Raw genomic sequence first — 17,825 nt, forward strand, 5'->3', positions numbered from 1 at the left:
CATTTAATGTTAGTATAAAGGATGCTACAATTTTCAGAATGTTGGCAGAGGCTATTGCTACATATACTAATATCAACACTTCAGTATAGCAATATAACTTATGTGGCCTTAGCAAAAGGGCAACCAGAGTGAAGCTGGAGTTAACATTTTTTTGGAATTTGTACAACTTAGAAATGGTTAGGTGTATTAGGAAGTAGATTTCCTAAATTATAACTTCATCTTAAGTAGAAATTCATTGAGTACTACTCTCAAACTATCTTCTCTATATAAGTGAAGTTTCACAACCTCTACTTTTTGGTTTATTTTTTCCTTTGTTGATGAAGGCACCCAGATGTTCATACATTCTTGTATGAACCAGCTTTCTATTGTCTTATGTAGTACAGCAAAAGGGCATGGAGTAAAAAAAAACATGGTCCACAATCATCTACTGGAAAAATAAATCAAAAGGACAATGTTTGTGTACCCACTACCCACATGGGGATCAATGTTTTGTTTTAATGTTCGATGCACAGTCGTGATGACAATTGACCCTGAGAAATGATGTTCTAGTGTGTTCTGGATCAGGTTATCGGTTGCACTGTCCACCGAAGCAGTGGCTTTGTCCAGGACCAGTATCTTGGTGGGCCTAAGAATTGCCCTACCAACACAGAAGCTGACAGCCCATGCTCTAGTTCTGTCCATTCTCTACCACTTTGAGGGTAACTTTGAATTTCAGAAATTTCCGAAGAAGCAAGACTACCAAAATATGAACTGTATGGTACAATATAGAGCAGACCTGGTGAGTCAAGTTTTAGCTCCTTTCTCCGAACTTTATCTTGTAGCTGACAGTAATCCAAGGCCTAAAATGTCGAATAATATTTTTCAGATAAGTTAAGATCATAGTTCGAGAAATGCACACAACCATATTGTGGAGACATATCAAACTAAAAAATAATTGCGAGCACTTTAAAAGTGGGCCCTCTGTTTCTGTTATTTTTTAATTCACCATGACCACTGAGTGCACACGCAGATGTAATCAACATAACAACATATGTATTTATCAACCTCTGAGATGGAAATCAGGAGCCATAATTGTGAACTCAGATGTTAATTGTGAACCATCTCTTAAGCTTGCCTGCTGAAGTAAGCCACTGTTTTCATGTTCCAAGAGGTCAAATTTTCATGCTGGTTCTAGTGATATTTTTCAGCCTGAAATTATTTGTTAACATATAGATATAAAATCATACTGATTGTAAGGGAGCTAAATATCTCAACCCCTTTTTACCGGAAATGATATGGATATCATACTTGTGTATTCAGTGATGGCGTAGTGTTCCTGTTTTACTCTTTGAACTATATGTGCAAGGACAAAGCGAGAGCCATGGGGAAAAACAAAAAAGGATCAATGTAGTGAGTTTGAGTGGTACATGCAACAGTCTGGAACATCAAATTCATTACGCTGATACAACCACAAAGTACAGAACTTGCATATACTAACTTATTAAGCTCTGCAGTGTCATCACAAATGTGTTGAAGCAATCTGTATAAAAAGTTCCTTACCTATGGAGGAGCATGTCTGGTTGTGGTGGTAGTCGGACTTGGGGCCAAAGGAGATGAGGTCACGGCCCTTGTCGACGACGACATCTACCTCGCCAACTCCCAGCTAGCCACTGTCAAGGCCCACTGCAACATCGAGCTCCCAACAACGCTAACTTTTCCATATGAAAGAAGCAAATATTATTTAACAACAATAAATTCTGTTCTCAAATTCAACATCCTTCAGAGCACCGGGGTCTCTAGCTCTCTGCCAATCCGAAGTTCCAAACGGTCCAATGCGAAAACCTCAGAAAGTCACCACAAGCTTATTTCCTGATCTTTCGATTCAAAAGAACTCCGAAGAATTTCAGGTATCATCGACCTGAGAATGGAAGACAAGGCTTGGAAATGTCACTGCTAATCAATGGCAGAATTAGTTTGAGAAATATATATATAAAGAACAGAGGTTCTGGAAATATTTTATAAACTGCCATCGTCTAGGATTCTGATCTAAAAAAATAGAACACATAAGGTTTCTAGTATTTTTTTTCTATTATTAAGGACTTGTAGCCTCCTGACTCCTGTCATGAAGTGGCTTGCTTGGAGCTGATGCAGGAACTTAACACATTTGATGTGCTTAACATTCAAAGGACTGATGTGCTTGATGGCGATTTGAACTACATGTCTTTTTATGTTATCCATCATCGCAACCACATATGAAAATTACTAAATTAGTATAAAATCACCCCTTTGATGTGAAAAGCATCTAAACAGATGATTGGCAATAGTATTGCACATAGCTAAATTATTTGGCAATAGTACTGCACATAGCAATAACAAGCATCATCTGCATACTAATTGGTCCTGCTAGGTCAAAATTACCTGGATGCAACAACCTTCAAAGAATCATCCGTTGATATTGCCGATCGCCCCTGAATTTGAGAGAAAACTTATGCTTAGATAACACCCAGAAAGGTAGTTAAAAACAACTATGTAACAAGCAAGCACATCATTTAACTGTACATAAGCATGTAAACATATTTTCAAGAAAAACATTGGTGGTGCTGAGCACAATTAATCCAGCCGCTAATACTGTATCCAATATGCCTCAATTTCTAGGATCTCCAGATAGATGAACGAACGAAGTAATACAACTTTTCCGTTTCCAAACAGATGGATGGGAAAAGTATGGCTCACCAGGATGACGAGAATAGCACAGACGCCGCTGCCCCGCCAAGTCTAGGTGAGCAGGTCGCACGCCAAGTTCCTGAAGGATGACCCCGCGGCCGCTACGCTGTGCAGGACGCTTCCTTGACGCGTCGCAGCAGTGGATCTCCACTGACGTCGGGTGAGCAGATGCAGTCCATGAAGTTGCGGAATACCCCAGGGAGGGCGTCCTTGCCATAGACCTCGACCGCGCAGACTTCAAAAAAAGGAAGCATGGACCTGCACAAATCTTTACGACATCAATGACATCGTCCTTAAGTCAACTCACAACAACCATAATGAAACCTTTATGATCATACTCAGTTTCAAATTGAACATAATAATATCCATGAACAAAGCTTTTTTCTAACACACAGATTATAGTAGTGCCTCACAAAAGATTTGTACAAATACAAGGGTCGCCTATCTTTGATTAATTTGTTTTGCCAGTTGATATACTTTCTCTGGTCCATGGAGTTGAACATTACTTTGATTGATATACTTTCGCTGATCCATCACATACATATAATTTGTTTCAACTTCTAGTGATCTTGCAAGCTAAAAAATCTGCAACTATAAAGAACCAGCTCCAGTTTACTTGCAAAAACAGATTAATGAACAGCATAGCATGAGTGTTCGAGTATTTTTCTGCTTGTACATTAACAAGGCATCATCTGCATACTAATTGGTCCTTCTAGGTCCAAATTACCTAGATGCAACAGCCTTCAAAGTATCATCCATTGATATTGCCGATCGCCCCTGAATTTGAGGGAAATCACACCCAGAAAGGTAGCTAAAAAAAACTATGTAACAAGCAAGCACATCATTTAACTGTACAGAAGCATGTAAAACACATTTTCAAGAAAAACATTGGTGGTATTGAGCACAGTTAATCCAGCCGCTAATACTTCATCCAACATGCCCCAATTTCTAGGACCTCCAGATAGGTGAACGAACAAAGTAATAAAGCTTTTCCGTTTCCAAACGGACGGATCGGAAAAGGAAAGTATGGCTCACCAGGAAGACAAGGATAGCACAGACGACGTTGCCCTGCCTAGGTCCAGGTGCCGAGTTCCTGAAGGACAATCCTGCGGCCGTTGCGCTGTGTTGCAGGACGCTTCCTTGAGGTGTTGCAGCAGCGGATCTCCACTGGCGTTGGGTGAGCAGACGCAGTCCACGAAGTTGCGGAACACCCCAGGGAGGGTATCCTTGCTAGAGACCTCGACCACATTGGAAAAAGGAAGTATGGACCTGCACAAATCTTTACGGGGCAACAATGGCATAGTCCTTCAGTCACAAGTCACAATAACCATAATGAAACCATTCTGATCATACTCAGTTTTAAATTGGGCATAATAATATACATGAACAAAGCTTATTTCTAACACACAGATTATGGTTGTGCCTCGCAGAAGTTTGTTTCTAAAAAAAATCCCTCAAAAGCTATTTTGACAATGCCAGGCCTACTTTTGACAACAATTGGTAGGGGGCTAAAAAATTGATGCCAAACATAATATACCGAGATGTTTCAGCGAGAAGGAACTCACCGTCCTGTGACGAACAGTGCAGAAGCAATCTCACCGAAGTTCTGGAAGAACTCAAAAATTCGATGCGATGGAGGATTTTCGCGAGGAGCTGCTCTTGGGTTCCCTTTGTTGGTGCAGTGCTCTAATGGCTGGAATTGATGAGAGACGGCCCCAAGTCGAGGATTGGACGATGGCGGGGCTCCGACTCTGGCGATTGGAACGTCGTGGTAGACACCAGAGGCGAACCAAAGGATAGCGATGGGGAACCCTAGGCGTCGTGCTTGAACGATTCACCAGGGTAGACGGCCTGGAACCTGCGGCGGCAATCCTCTATGTTGTAGTCGAATTTGTCCCCATCCACCTCCACCGCCGCTGCCGCCGCCGCTACCTCCACCTCCACCTCCACCTCCTTCCCCTTCTCTGTATGCCGCCGGCTCATCCGGCCTACGGCTTGCCGCCAGAGCCATGGATTTGAGCACCCATAGAAACGATGGCATGGGGGCGCGTGAAGGGGAAGGGTGCGGCTGCGAGAGGCCCCGGGCCCCGGCGAGAATCTTGGGCGGCGCGGCCATTGGGGAGCGGTGGCGCAGCAGGGGAGGTCGAATCGGGGGCTCCCGTTGCGAGCAAGCGGCAGAGGACGGGAGCAGAGAATCTGGCCGGAGGGGAGGGATGCGCGGACCGTGGGGAGCTCGGGGGCGCGCTGCGCGGCGCCGGAGGTCGCCGGAAGCGGCCGGCGTGGGTGGTGGCGGCGGCGGCGATGACTTAGTGGGACTTCGCGAGAGGCAGAGGAGGCGAGCCCGTGTCGTGTTCTTTTTTTCTTTACAAATCAGCTCGGACCGCGGGTTGAATAGTCCAAACGACAGGGTGTTTTATGAAAAAACGAAGCGTTTTTTTTTCAAATTTACTTAACAAGGGACGGCGGGTTCAATTCATAAAATCAGATGGGCCTTTGTGTAAAACGCCGCGACGGTGAACCCGGAGACCCAATCCGTACTTTATTATTAAATAGGGAAAGACTAGCAAAAGAGCCCGTGCGTTGCAACGGGAGAAAAAATAGGACAACACTACAACATGACAAGCATACATTCCGATGGGCATAGACATTGGCATCTCATTCATGATTTCATAATCACATCAGCAGTGGGTTGTACATCTTCACTCCTTGACGAAATCAGACAACACTGGTGTGCTTGCACACTGCATCGAACAATGACACGGCTCAAAAAATAGATCACCCATATACCCTAATAAACATGGCTCAAGTACCCTCTCCACCGGTCCACGTCCTCAATTTTAAAACGGAATCCCACATTGAGACCGCTCATCCTGCATCTCACCCTTGCCAACAGATGTGTAAATAACAACTCTGTTAAAATTATTTAGAGGACTGTATTTACAACCCATCTCACATCAAAATGATATACAAGGATGTAAAGAAACCTTTTCCTTCCCTGACTTCTATTGGGCATCATCATGGGCGAACGGCGAGAAGGACCGACACATTCACGATCTAGCTCCACAACTTGAGGCCATGGCCGAAAGCGCTTGCAGGGAACCGGCTGAGCGCGCCTATTCGAGACCATGCCAGAGAGGAGGTTGTACTATAGGCCACGGTGAAGACCAACGCCACAAGGTGTCGTCCACGTGGAGCTGCCTGAGTGCAGGGAGCAGCACCGCTCACCGAAGCGGGGCCGATTATATGAATCCTGCCGAGTATGTCGACCACGGCCGTGGTCTGCCGCCATCAAAATTGTCCCTGTCATCACGCCCCGGCCTTGCTAACGTGATGAAGCGGTGCATCCGTGCACGCTCACATGCAGAGCACGAACTGCATCTCTTTGGTCACGACGTGGGCAAACACTGTTGAATAAATCCCAAGCCCCCATCACGTTTACAATTAGTTCAGTTAGCACATTGGTTTTCCGTCGGTTTACGCTCGAACGCTCATTCTGTTAGCAAGTTTAGCTCGCGGGTCTAGCTGCCTGGAGCGAGTCTCACGCCTCATCGGTCTTCTCGTGGTATGGCATGAATGTTGTGCATCACGACAACGCAGAGTCAAGGGCCACGAAGCCCAGTTTCCTGTTCTGTAAGTCTAAATAAATAACAACTGATAAATAGTAGAGAAATACAACAGAAAAGCTGTGAAGTCTTGTAGCGCAAAACAACTGCCTTCTTTCTTCCTCGAGCAATCTCTCGGTTCATGTGTGTTCATTCCAAAGGCTTCTCGGTGCCGACAAACACGTCGGTGAACACGCAGACGTTGGTGTGCCCCGCTTTGTTCCCCAGGAACTCGAAGTTGATCTCGTCATGGTCGTCCCCCACAGATGATGTCTGAATTTGCAATCAGTTGATGCACATACAGTGCAGTAGACGGAGTTCGGACGCACGCAAGCACGATGGGCACACACGTAGGGCACGCACGAAGGTGCAACACACACGCACACGCAGCTCATGCTCCCCCGCTGGTCGGTCCCTCGGTCCTGAATTGTGTCGTATAGTGCCGTCTCCACCATGATGGGCCCGTCAAGTTTGATACATCAAGTACAGATCCTTGATGATCAACACACACGCACACGTAGGGAACTGTCAAGATTTGATTGTTTATCAATCAATATTTTTTTCTTCGGCGAGTGATTCGCAAATTTGTGGGAAAAGATTCAACCATACCTTATAAGTCCTTCAGAAGTCAGTCAGATGTCCATCTACCCAACTTCCAGTTGTGACCTTCTTGAATCAAATTCAGAAAAATAATACTGCCGCATCTTTGGTGTTGCTGCTACCCTACATGTGCCGTTCCTGAAACTTCATTATCAAATTCAAGGTGGATCTTCCAGTTATGACCTTCTTGAATCAAATTCAGAAGAAAAAAAAAAAATACTACTGCATCCTACCGCATCCTTTGTTTGGTTTTGCACTTTTGCTGCTGCTCTCCATATGTGCCGTTCCTGAAACTTCGTCAACATATGTTCAGGAGTCCTGAAAGCAAGATGCTAGGCTTCTCCTGAAACTTCATATCATAACGACCATACATGGGCAATAGATAATGAATTAGATCACAGGTAGGAAAAATCAGGCCATCAGGGTGCGTGGGCATGTGGGATTGTGGGAATTAGGAAGGAACGAGGGATCGCTGCGGCTAATTGGTCAGCGCGGAAGAGCTACCTCGCCTCTCTGATCCGACGAACTTGTCCCATGGATCGAGGTGCAGCATCGATGTGGCTGCACACGCCAGGAGTTACACCAGTCTCGCAGACGATTGCCGGCGCGCTCGCCTGGTTGCAGCGGCCCTAAGATGCGAAATCACAAGAATCGAGTGAATTGAAAAGGCAGGATCCGAATAGTGCATTGTCTGTAGGTGTTTCCGTTTCTGTAAATAAAAGGTATTGCCTGGAGTTTATCTTTAATACGCTTTTGCCAGGTGTTTGTGCGTGCCTACATGTTACTGTCGTTGGTTTCCCAAAATACAGATCGTACACGGGGCCGGACGAACAAAAATAAAATATAACTTCTTCAGCCGAACGTCTTTGGTATAGTATTAGTACCACCTCAAATATGTTTTAAATTCAAACTGAAAGCGTAGAATCACGGGAAGAAGCGTATTGTGACGGTGAACCCATGGAGTCAATCCATGCCAAATGCCCGTGCGTTGCAACGGGAGAAAATAAATAATACCACACGTCTTTTCTCGTTTATTACAACTCGTATTACAATGATAAGTAGAATTATTTTTTGCCTCCATGAGTAAACTTGCTGAAATGTCTCTTATGTTTATCTTTCTCCTAATTTTTTGCACAAAGCTCTTCCATGTATCTGCACAGTCCTGGTAGCTAGCACACTATTTATAATAGGTTTTGTGGGAAGTAGTACCGCCGTGCATGAAGCTCCCTGGTGCAGCTCATATGATTGCATACCTGAAAATAGTATTCAGAGGATATTGCTCGACGGCGACTCAGGTGCTTCACCGGCTAAGGGAAGACTTGGGTTTGGGCATGTCGTGCACTGTTCCAGAATCTTCATCATGCTAATGCTACAACGGCCAATAGAACCTGATTAAGAAATCATCGTTTTCCTTCTCAGTCCTCTGATGATGTTTGGTGGGCCAACCCATTGTTGCTGTAGGTACATTATGTAAAGCATGTACTCTTTTTTCTTCCATTATTGTTTAGCTGCAGATGCAAATCATCAAATGGGTAAGATGTATTTTTTTTGCCATACCAAAAAATTATGTAGTTATTTACCATCCTACCATCATTGGGTTACACGGCAACCGTGATTAGGAGAAGTATGATATCCCCTTCGGTGAAAGACAAAACATTTAGAAGTAGTAGTCCGGCTTGGACCATATTTTCTTATTGATAATCTAATATTTCTTCAAATGTAAAGCTTCTCTGCTTTCACGTCCAAATATTGGGAAGCACCAAACAATGTTATGTTTGTACTGAAGAGAGAAGTACAAATCCTAAAAGGATTAAGTTATTGATGCTTGAAGGCCGTCTAGGTAGATGACTATCAAGCATAATGGTAGCATTCGACAATCATCATTCCAAGGCGATTTGCTTCATACAGTTCATCTACTACATTTATAGGACACTTTCTGTAACACATAAAAACTCTTAGTGTAATACTACATTTTTAAATTGTCAAGCAAAATTCAAGATTATCAAGCCCAATGGAATCTCATATGTCAATGAGTTACATCTAGCTGAACTAAACACAAATATAAGGCATGCTTTATTAGCAGGCCATACAAAGAACAGAAGATATCATACTTTGGCAGAAAGAGAGTAGGGCAGTAGGCATTCAGAGTGGATAGGAGAAAGGAAGAAAAAAATTGCACGCATTATGCATTGCATTGCTACAATACAACGCAAGTAAGGTCATTCTTAGATCCTTACCTCACCCTTAGGAACGTCCATCGGCATGGTGTTTCCCCTGCAGATCGCTTGGCGGCATCGAGGAGGATACTGCTGCAGTGTGCTACATTGTAGTGTGGGGAGGCCTGTTGATAGATGACGTAGGTGAAGCTTGGGGTGGATCAACAAAATTTTGGAGAATAAATCAGACTCCTTTGCAAATAACTTATACCTCAGACAAATAGCGGAAGTAATCATAATGGAATATGTTATCAATGTGAAATAAGAATATAAGAAAGGTTGCTTTATGAGCAGACAATACATAGGACGGTGGATATCATATTTTGTCACCAACAAAGTAGCTAGGCATCCATTCAGAGTCCATGGGAGAAAGGGAGAAAACAAACTGCATGCATTATGGATTATATTACTACAATATAGTGCAGCAAGGCCATCCTTAGGTCCATACCTCTTAGGAACGTCCAGGGGCATGGCCCCCTGCAGATAGCTTGGCCTCGTCGAGTAGGAGGCTGTCAGGTGCAATATTGTAGTTGGGAGGGTTATCTGTACTTCTGTAGTTGACGTATTTATAGTATAGTATTCTTTACTCTTCATTCTCTTGAATCCATCAGACTTGTGTGTAATACTAATATCTTAAGAAAATCAAATGAAACAACATCAATGGAGCTCGCTGTGTCACCATTCGGAAAATGTTGCCCAGAAACAAAACAACAAACTGAACCGAGCATCAGCCTGCAGGAGTAATCATGTTATAAATAAAAGGGGAATATCTTACTATCACAGTAAGATTGGATAGGATCAAAGTATAATTTCTGAAGAAAAGCTCACTCCAATCTTCCACCAAAAAACTGTAGCAAATTGGGGAATTCTTAGGCAGTCAGATTTTGTTATGAAGAGGTACGGTAAAAAAAAAAGGGCAACCTGGTGCATGTAGCTCCCGCTTGCGCAGGGTCCAGGGAAGGGTCCGACCACTTTGGGTCTATAGTACGCAGCCTTTCCCTACATTTCTGTAAGAGGCTGTTTCCAGGACTTGAACCCATGACCTCATGGTCACAAGGCAGCAGCTTTACCACTGCGCCAAGGCTAGAAAAAAAATTCCTGGGAAGAATCAAGCCGCCACTAAGAAGAACATCACCTCGCGCCACAGCAGGGTGGATTCCCGTTGCTCAGATGCTCTATTGGTTGGGCCATATGATATGGAATAGACAGACAACTCCGGTATAGTAGTAGTATGAAGAAGATCCTCAACACATCATTGCCAGTTTTCCATCAAGACAAGATTTCAGATATGCTCGCGACCAATCTCTAGTTCATACAGCTGGGAAAGGTAACAAATGTTCCTTAATAATAGAAAGAAGTGGGGGATCATGGAGCCCCATTAAGCATAATTTTCTGTTTGTTTGAATTATTTCAACAGCTAAGCCCTCAATTTCTTTTGGAAATCCTGAATCACAGCTCCATTGATCTGACGCTCTGGCATACATAAAAGATAGGGTTCGACTATATTCTGAACAGTATTTAAACTTGGGTTTAGACCAAAATTAGTCACTGCCTGATTATGCATCTCTGACATAGTCTAGTACCTTGGTACTCTAAATTTTATGATTAAACTATGAACTTCCTAAAATAATTTAATTATCCAGGTAAACATCACAATGAAAATTCGAGCACACACCTTCAGCTAAGCAGCACGCAGAGCATATTTAACTCGGACCCTGAATACTGAACATCACCATCAAGTGCAGTAAAATTTATAACACCTGAATAATAGTGCACCAATGATCCATTTCCACATCCTATGCGTGTCTCAAATACGATAAACAATGGATACTTTGCAGAATCACATCGCCAAGAGGAACTGCAAAACTATCAGTCTTAACCAAACGAAGCTGCAGTAGTTAACAAGCTCCAGTAAAGAATCCAACTCCATAGGTGCAGTGCAAAGTAATCTACACCACAATATCTCAAAACATGCCAAGTTTACATCGTTCGATGTTTAAACTACATACTTTCGGAATGTAAGCATACTAAGGATCGATAAGTCATATCTCTTGGGGTAAATTAACACAGAAACATCCATAAAAGCACAATTATCTTAATCCATACCAAATAGTTCAATGTCTCCTGGGAGCTCAAATAGATAGTTCATAAATAAGAGTAATGCCGTAATGGTGAGTAATACAACACAAATTTCATAGGTGTAGCCACCTGATCATGCGTAATGTACAAAATAATTCAAACACACAAATTCAATAGCTGTAGGCAGCTACCAAATGCAAACGCAATGGATCAATCGAGCAGGCCGGTCTTCCACCACACGGCATTGCGTACCTGGCGGAGGTCCCTCCCCTTGAGCGTGTGTCCAGCGCCCTCCAGGCTCCAGCACCCAGAAGGTCGTCATGGGCGGCTCCCACGCCGGCGAGCGCGCCACCATCTCCTGCGGCGACATCATCTCCACGTCGTAGTCGTCCTCATCCGCTTCACTCGCGAACGCCTCGACCGTCGGTCGCCGCATCCGCGCCCCTGGCACATTCACCGGCGCGCACTGCGGCATGTGCATCACCGGCGACGGCACCGGACGGGGGATGGAGCAGGAGCGCGCCCAGGGAGTGCCGCCGCGTGTCCACCACCTCCGGGGCGCGGTAGCCGCCAGCGCCCGCAGCATGTCCTTCCCCCATGGCGGCCGCCCCTGCCATCCGAGGCGCGTGCTGCTGCTCTGCTCGAGCAGCGCCTCGAAGAGCGGGAACTTGAGGTGGCCCAGCAGAACGTCGACCCACCTCTGCTTCTTCCCCTCCGTGCGCGCAACGAAGAGGAACGGAGAGTGGAGGCGCCGACAGCAGCGTGGAGGGCGCTGGGCGCCAATAGGGGGGCCGAGGAGCTTGGAGGCGGAGGAGAGGCCGAGAGGTACAGGGGGGCCGAGGAGGCCGGAGGCGGAGGAGAGGCCGAGAGGGCCGGAGGCGGAGGAGAGGCTGAGAGAGCCGGCCGGAGGGGAGGCGTGACGGTCGCCGACGAGCCCAGCCTCGCGCTTCTGGATAAGATAGGTGCAGGGTGTTTTTTTTTTTTTTTTTGCAAAAACAGAACGTTTCAGATCCTACATAAAAAAGGATCGCGTGTTCAATTATCAAAAACGACAGGGACTTGCAAAAACGTCGCGACGGTGAACCCGGAGACCCAATCCATGCTTTATTATTAGGGAGAGACTAGCAAAAGAGCCCGTGCGTTGCAACGGGTCCGATGGATTGCACTATGTCCCCCAAACATGACAACGTACGCACAAAATTAGGTACAATTACTGTTAAGGTCAGCCATAGGCTCAATTTCTGTTCCAACTTCCTGCCAAGCAAATAAATCACCAATGCTTAATTCTTTTTCTTTTCTTATTATGATGTCATACATCAGGCTGTGTACAGTAGAGTTAAAATAGCAGTTTTATACTGCACGAGAACAGTATAAAATTCAAATGATGAGAGAAAAACATCAGGGTGGTAATGAAATAGCTACATGTTTGTACCTTCAACAGTTGTATTCCTTCCTCGTAACTGAGCCTCAAGATACCCTCTAGGTACTGCAGGAATAAACACAATGTGAGTCGCCATTTCAGCTACAAAACCCAGATATTGTAACATTACTGGAACCACCAAGCAATAAGAAGCAACAAATATTTTACCTTCACTGGTTCAAATGGATACTGCCTATTAATTGCCTCGAGTTCCGTCTTCCAATTTTCATTCAAGTGTCTGAACAATTCTACAAATAATCCATCCACAATATCGCAAATCTGTTTGAAGAAACAAGTTCAGCCATTGTCGTGTTTGTAAATGAAGATTTCCGCAAAAAAAAGTGTTTGTAAATGAAGAGCACTCTACCAAACCTGCTCACCTCAAAGTAGTGCCTCATAATCTTCATTTCAGCGTCCAAACCAACAAACTCACACAGATGCCTATGTGTGTTGGAATCTTCAGCTCTAAACACATCCCCAACCTCTAAGACACGACGGAACCCACCACAGATAGCCAGCTGCTTGTGCAGCTGAGGGGATTGTGCTAAACAAACACACTTGCCATTCTTATATTCAAGTTTGAATACTGCTGCTCCACCTTCACTTGACCCTGAAATCAGCTTTGGAGTGTGGATCCCAATATCTTTTGAGGACAAATATTCTTTGAATTTCTGTAGTATCCAACAATGGTAAATATTTACTAACCAGCACAAAAAAAAGCATCAAATGCTGCAGAAATGCATAAAAAATAAATCCGTGCAGCCTTCATAAAACAGCTTTTGTAAAAGCATATGCATTGGCTTGACAAATACATATTCAACACCGAATGATAAAGTTAAAACTCAATCCAATCATTAGTGTAATCAGATTGCAGGCATAACATTAAGATCACTGGATCGATCAGTGTCTAGAAACAACTTAAAAGACCAGCACGGTGCTGAATAAAGGCTTTTTTTGCGGGTGCGAAACAATTACAGGCTGAGGCTAAAGTTTTTTCTCTAGAACACGCACAAGGATGTGTATCATATTATTCATATATTATAGAAGAAGAGGCAAGAGCCTATCCACATCATTACGACCAAATGCAATGACAGTCCAGCACTAAGTGCTGCTATGGTGCCTGCTCATGCACACTCCACCTAAACGACCACCCAAAAGTATCACTGAAATCCCCACGCAGCAGCCCAGCCAATGCCACGCTTTGGCCCAACGACTCAAAGGGGTCACCAGATCAGATACATTTAATTCAGTGTCCAAGTAGAATATTTTATCTAAGCTACACAACATATTACTACATAACATGGTATGTTTAGTTCTGCAAACTCAATTCATGAATATATCACTGATAGCAGCAGTCCTAAAAGCAAGAACAAATACCAACGTTTTCAACTTGATGTTGTATACGGAAAACGGCTTGACCTGCCGGTGTTCCCGGCTCAATAACTCGATAGTCTAAGCGTGTCCTGACCAACGCAGGGAAGTGGCACTCCCTTCTGCAAAACAACAAGATCCCATCAGCTGAACCCAGATATCATCATCATCGGAGAATTGGAGCAACAACAAAACTGTGTCCTCCTCCTTCATGCATTCAAAGAGGAGGCAAGCAAATGCAGATTGTACAGGCGGTTGACATACTGCTTCAGCTTTTGCAAACTCCTCCGCACTCCAGCCGGCATCCTGCGCGCTGATCGGTAGCCTCGGGTCGGCCCTGGTGATGCAGTAGAGCTTCCTCACCTGAATCTCCAGTTCTCCACCTGCCAGCCATCAAACGGGGATCAGAAAATAACAGACAGACAAAGATCAGCTACGGCAGAAAGAAACCTCTCGCACTGTGGTGTATCTGAGGGGCTTGCCGAGGAGGGCGACGGCGCCCTCCACGACGACGATCGACTCCTTGGGGAGGGACAAGGCGAAGGGCTCCATCTGGGCGCTGCCGGCGAGCACGTTTTGCACGGCCACGGTGCTCCTCATCCCCTGCCGCCGCTCCAGGAAGGCCACATTCTTGGTCTTGGACCCACGGTAGACTGCCTGGGCGTCGCGCGGACCAGCACGGAGCAGCCGGCGGCGGCCTTGTCGAGGCGGCCGATCTCCGCCCACGGTTCATCGGGGACTGCCGTAGGGAGGATCTCCCCGGGGAGGACGTCGCCGTAGTTGGCCGCCGAGGGGTCGTCCTCGGCGTCGGGCTGCTGCTTCTTCTTCTCATGCTCCGGCGAGGGGTCCTTGGCGGCGGGCTTCTGCTGCGCCTGCGCGTACTTGGCCGCCTTCTCGGCCTTCCTGGCGTCCCTCTTCCGTTGCTTATTGCTGACGGTGTCTGCGGGGACGCCCGCTTCGGGGGCGGGCGGCGCTTTCTCGGGCTCGGAAGACATCATGTCGTCACCGGCGGGGAGGAAGCGAGCGGAGAGCAACGTTGCGTGGGCGACGGCGGCGGGCTGAGGCTTAGGCGTGCTAAACAGTGTTTTTTTTAGAAAAAAGACGAAACGTTTTTTCAGATAAAACAGGAATGGCGGGTTTAATTCATAAAGACCACAGGGACCTTTTTATAAAAAAGCCGCGACGGTGAACCCGGAGACCCAATCCGTGCTTTATTATTAGGGAGAGACTAGGAAACATGCCCGTGCGTTGCAACGGGAGAAATAAATCATTCCACTCCCCTAGCGATCCTTTCGATGTTTCACTTCTCATTTCCACCACCAGCTCAGCGTCATCGATGTTGTCAGTTTGTCCACCTATTCATGATAACGTAATCATCCCAAGGCAATGCACTTCACCATCATACTCTAGGACGCCGCCCCACAAGCCCCTATGCTTGTAATTATGCGGATTTATGATGATAGTGAGTACCAGCCCTGTCTCATCTACAGATGGTGCATGCACCATCCCAATGTATGTCCCTTGAACTAAATTTCAAAATCACATGAAAGTCTTAGCAGGTCTGGAATCAATTAGCATATGTGAGACTTCCAAAATAATTTATTTAGCATCGACCGGGAGCAGGAAAATAGAAGTGCTATTTTGTTAGTTTATGGCATGGAACAACAATATATATGAGGGTCACACACCATGTCAACATCAACCATTTAAGTAATGCCATCTTGCTAACTCCCAAACATGCAAAGGGGGTATATACACCATGGATTGTTTTCTCACTCGACTGCAACACTGAATATACAGCATGGGCCGGAGGAAACTCTTAATATCAAAATGATTCAGAAGTATATAGCTACACTGCAGAGTACAGTTGGAATGCTGGCGGAAAAAATATTTCATGGTAGAACAATTACTATTGAAATCATGAGGCCAAATGGCCAATAATTTAGTGCAGCTATGTGATTTTGGGCCAAAAGTGCTCATATATTTCGAGAGTACAGTGCATCTATCACTTTCGAGTTTTACGGAATATTTGTGCAAAACACTCACATCATGAAGTCAGAACAACATACTCACTTGTCCCAAATCATAAATCTTGGTATTGAACCTTCCCCTACCTAAAAGTTTAAATGAAATTGGATACATAAACTGCTGCTATTTCATGTGAATAACATGAGCGAATTAATCAGTAAGAAGTTTAATTCCCGAGCATGAACCCAGATTCTCACCAGATGTACCATGGTAATTGACCTGACAGGGGAAGAGGTAAAAAACAATGCAACTTCTAACTGATGGAAAGATCAGCTCTCACCATCGTGTTATCTGCAACCTTTCAAAATCCAGAAAAGTAATATCTTAAACTGTGATGCCCAAGAACAACCATTGATCAGATAGTTTTCTCCGATTCCAAACAAACTAAGGCCCTTGTCCCAACAAAAAAGAAGAGTTCAACACAAACCCAGTATTTTCGGTCTCATATGCTCACCAAATGTACCATGGCAATTGACCTGACAAGGAAATCGGTGATGTCAACCAGTGACGACGAAACAACCTTGTCCAGCTAGCCAGCCACTATGATCACAATACACAATGGTCCTTCTCGATTGCAGTTCCATTAAACCATGATTAGCATCAATGCAAATCCTTTTGCATGACAGCGCAGCAAGTTCATGTACTGAAAAATAACCCGATAATGAAGAGACCGTGCCCTGCATACCAAAAGTTTTTGCTCGTTTCTAGCAGGTTATGCTCAGGGTCAGAACTTAAAGTAAGTACAACTGACTGATGTTGCTCAATCGCTCCATGAATAGCTCCCCTCTCCCTCCCCCCCCCCCCCCCCCCCCCCAAAAAAAAAATAAATAATAAAATATTCATATATGAAAAGAACGAAAATATAGCCCCGGCCTCCATACACCAAACAATGCATCTGCTCTCGCAAATTTCAATCTATTGCTAGTTTCTTACATTCAGCTTGCAGCCATGATAGGAAGACAAGTAGTTTCTCAACTCCTAAAAATAATGACATATGCCTTTTCCAACTACCTTCTAATAATGTGCAAGCAAGATTAAAATAACTTTAGACTTTTAACTTAAAGCAACAGATGCTACTATACCTATACATGTATCTGCTCTAATTTTATAGCTAGCTAGGAGCAGAAGTATTTAAGGCTTTAAGCTGCAGCAACATGCTCGTTGATTTTCCTATGAAGGCGGCAGTCAGTGAATGATAACATCGACTTTGCCATCTGGTTGTACATGCTCTCCGAAATCCTGTAAAGACAAGAAACCTTGAGAAGTTGAAATTCGGAATGAAGAAAATAGCAGAAGAGTTCAGAAATAAAAAGAAAAACCTCCTTCTCCAAGAAGCTATGAAGGATCTTGTTCTCCACTGCTTCTGCGATTGCTGCACACCTAGGAACTTGTGATACTTTCCTGAAATAAGTCAAATAACAGTACAATTTTTATGCATAACTACTGCCACGTGTCATATCATGAGCCCTTCTGTATATTTGGGACGAATTTCCTGCTGTCAAAGACAATCTATTCTTGCACGTTCAATCTAAACAACCGACTACTGGTCATTAACAGATGGTGTTCGTCCATAGATACTAAGTTTGTTTCTTCTTCAGTAAACCATTGTTAGCATGTCATTACTTGAAGCCATGCCTACGGTCGTATGAAAGTCTACTCTTCTTGCTGACATGATGTTCGCACTTGGTTTACTGGTTATGTGAGCTGCTGCAGGTTATGTTTTGATTCATGGAAGGCTCTTTGTTGGATTTGGGTGTGGAATAGTATCAGCACCAGTTTACATCGCTGAAGCTGCTCCTTCAGAAA

The 17,825-nt window shown here is 44.7% G+C and overlaps 2 long non-coding RNA genes and 1 pseudogene across 3 annotated transcripts; all 3 read right to left on the reverse strand.

Moving 5' to 3' along the window:
• Nucleotides 1-553: 553 nt before the first annotated feature.
• LOC123081589 (uncharacterized) lies at nt 554-4,700 on the reverse strand. Of its 2 annotated transcripts, XR_006438749.1 has the most exons (6): nt 4,269-4,700; nt 3,739-3,982; nt 2,713-2,961; nt 2,398-2,447; nt 1,540-1,897; nt 554-839 (listed from the first exon to the last, which is right to left on the reverse strand). It is a non-coding gene; the product is annotated as an uncharacterized lncRNA (long non-coding RNA). The 2 variants fall into 2 exon arrangements; XR_006438748.1 differs by having other exon boundaries at nt 3,739-4,700.
• Nucleotides 4,701-7,846: 3,146 nt separating this feature from the next.
• On the reverse strand, nt 7,847-14,989 carry LOC123083701 (aspartate--tRNA ligase 2, cytoplasmic-like; annotated as a pseudogene).
• Nucleotides 14,990-16,897: 1,908 nt separating this feature from the next.
• On the reverse strand, nt 16,898-17,623 carry LOC123081592 (uncharacterized). The gene is made up of 2 exons (XR_006438750.1): nt 17,339-17,623; nt 16,898-17,258 (listed from the first exon to the last, which is right to left on the reverse strand). It is a non-coding gene; the product is annotated as an uncharacterized lncRNA (long non-coding RNA).
• Nucleotides 17,624-17,825: the final 202 nt, after the last annotated feature.

The sequence above is a fragment of the Triticum aestivum genome, chromosome 4A (assembly GCF_018294505.1).
Source record: "Triticum aestivum cultivar Chinese Spring chromosome 4A, IWGSC CS RefSeq v2.1, whole genome shotgun sequence".
In the NCBI taxonomy this organism is placed as follows: Eukaryota; Viridiplantae; Streptophyta; class Magnoliopsida; order Poales; family Poaceae; genus Triticum; species Triticum aestivum.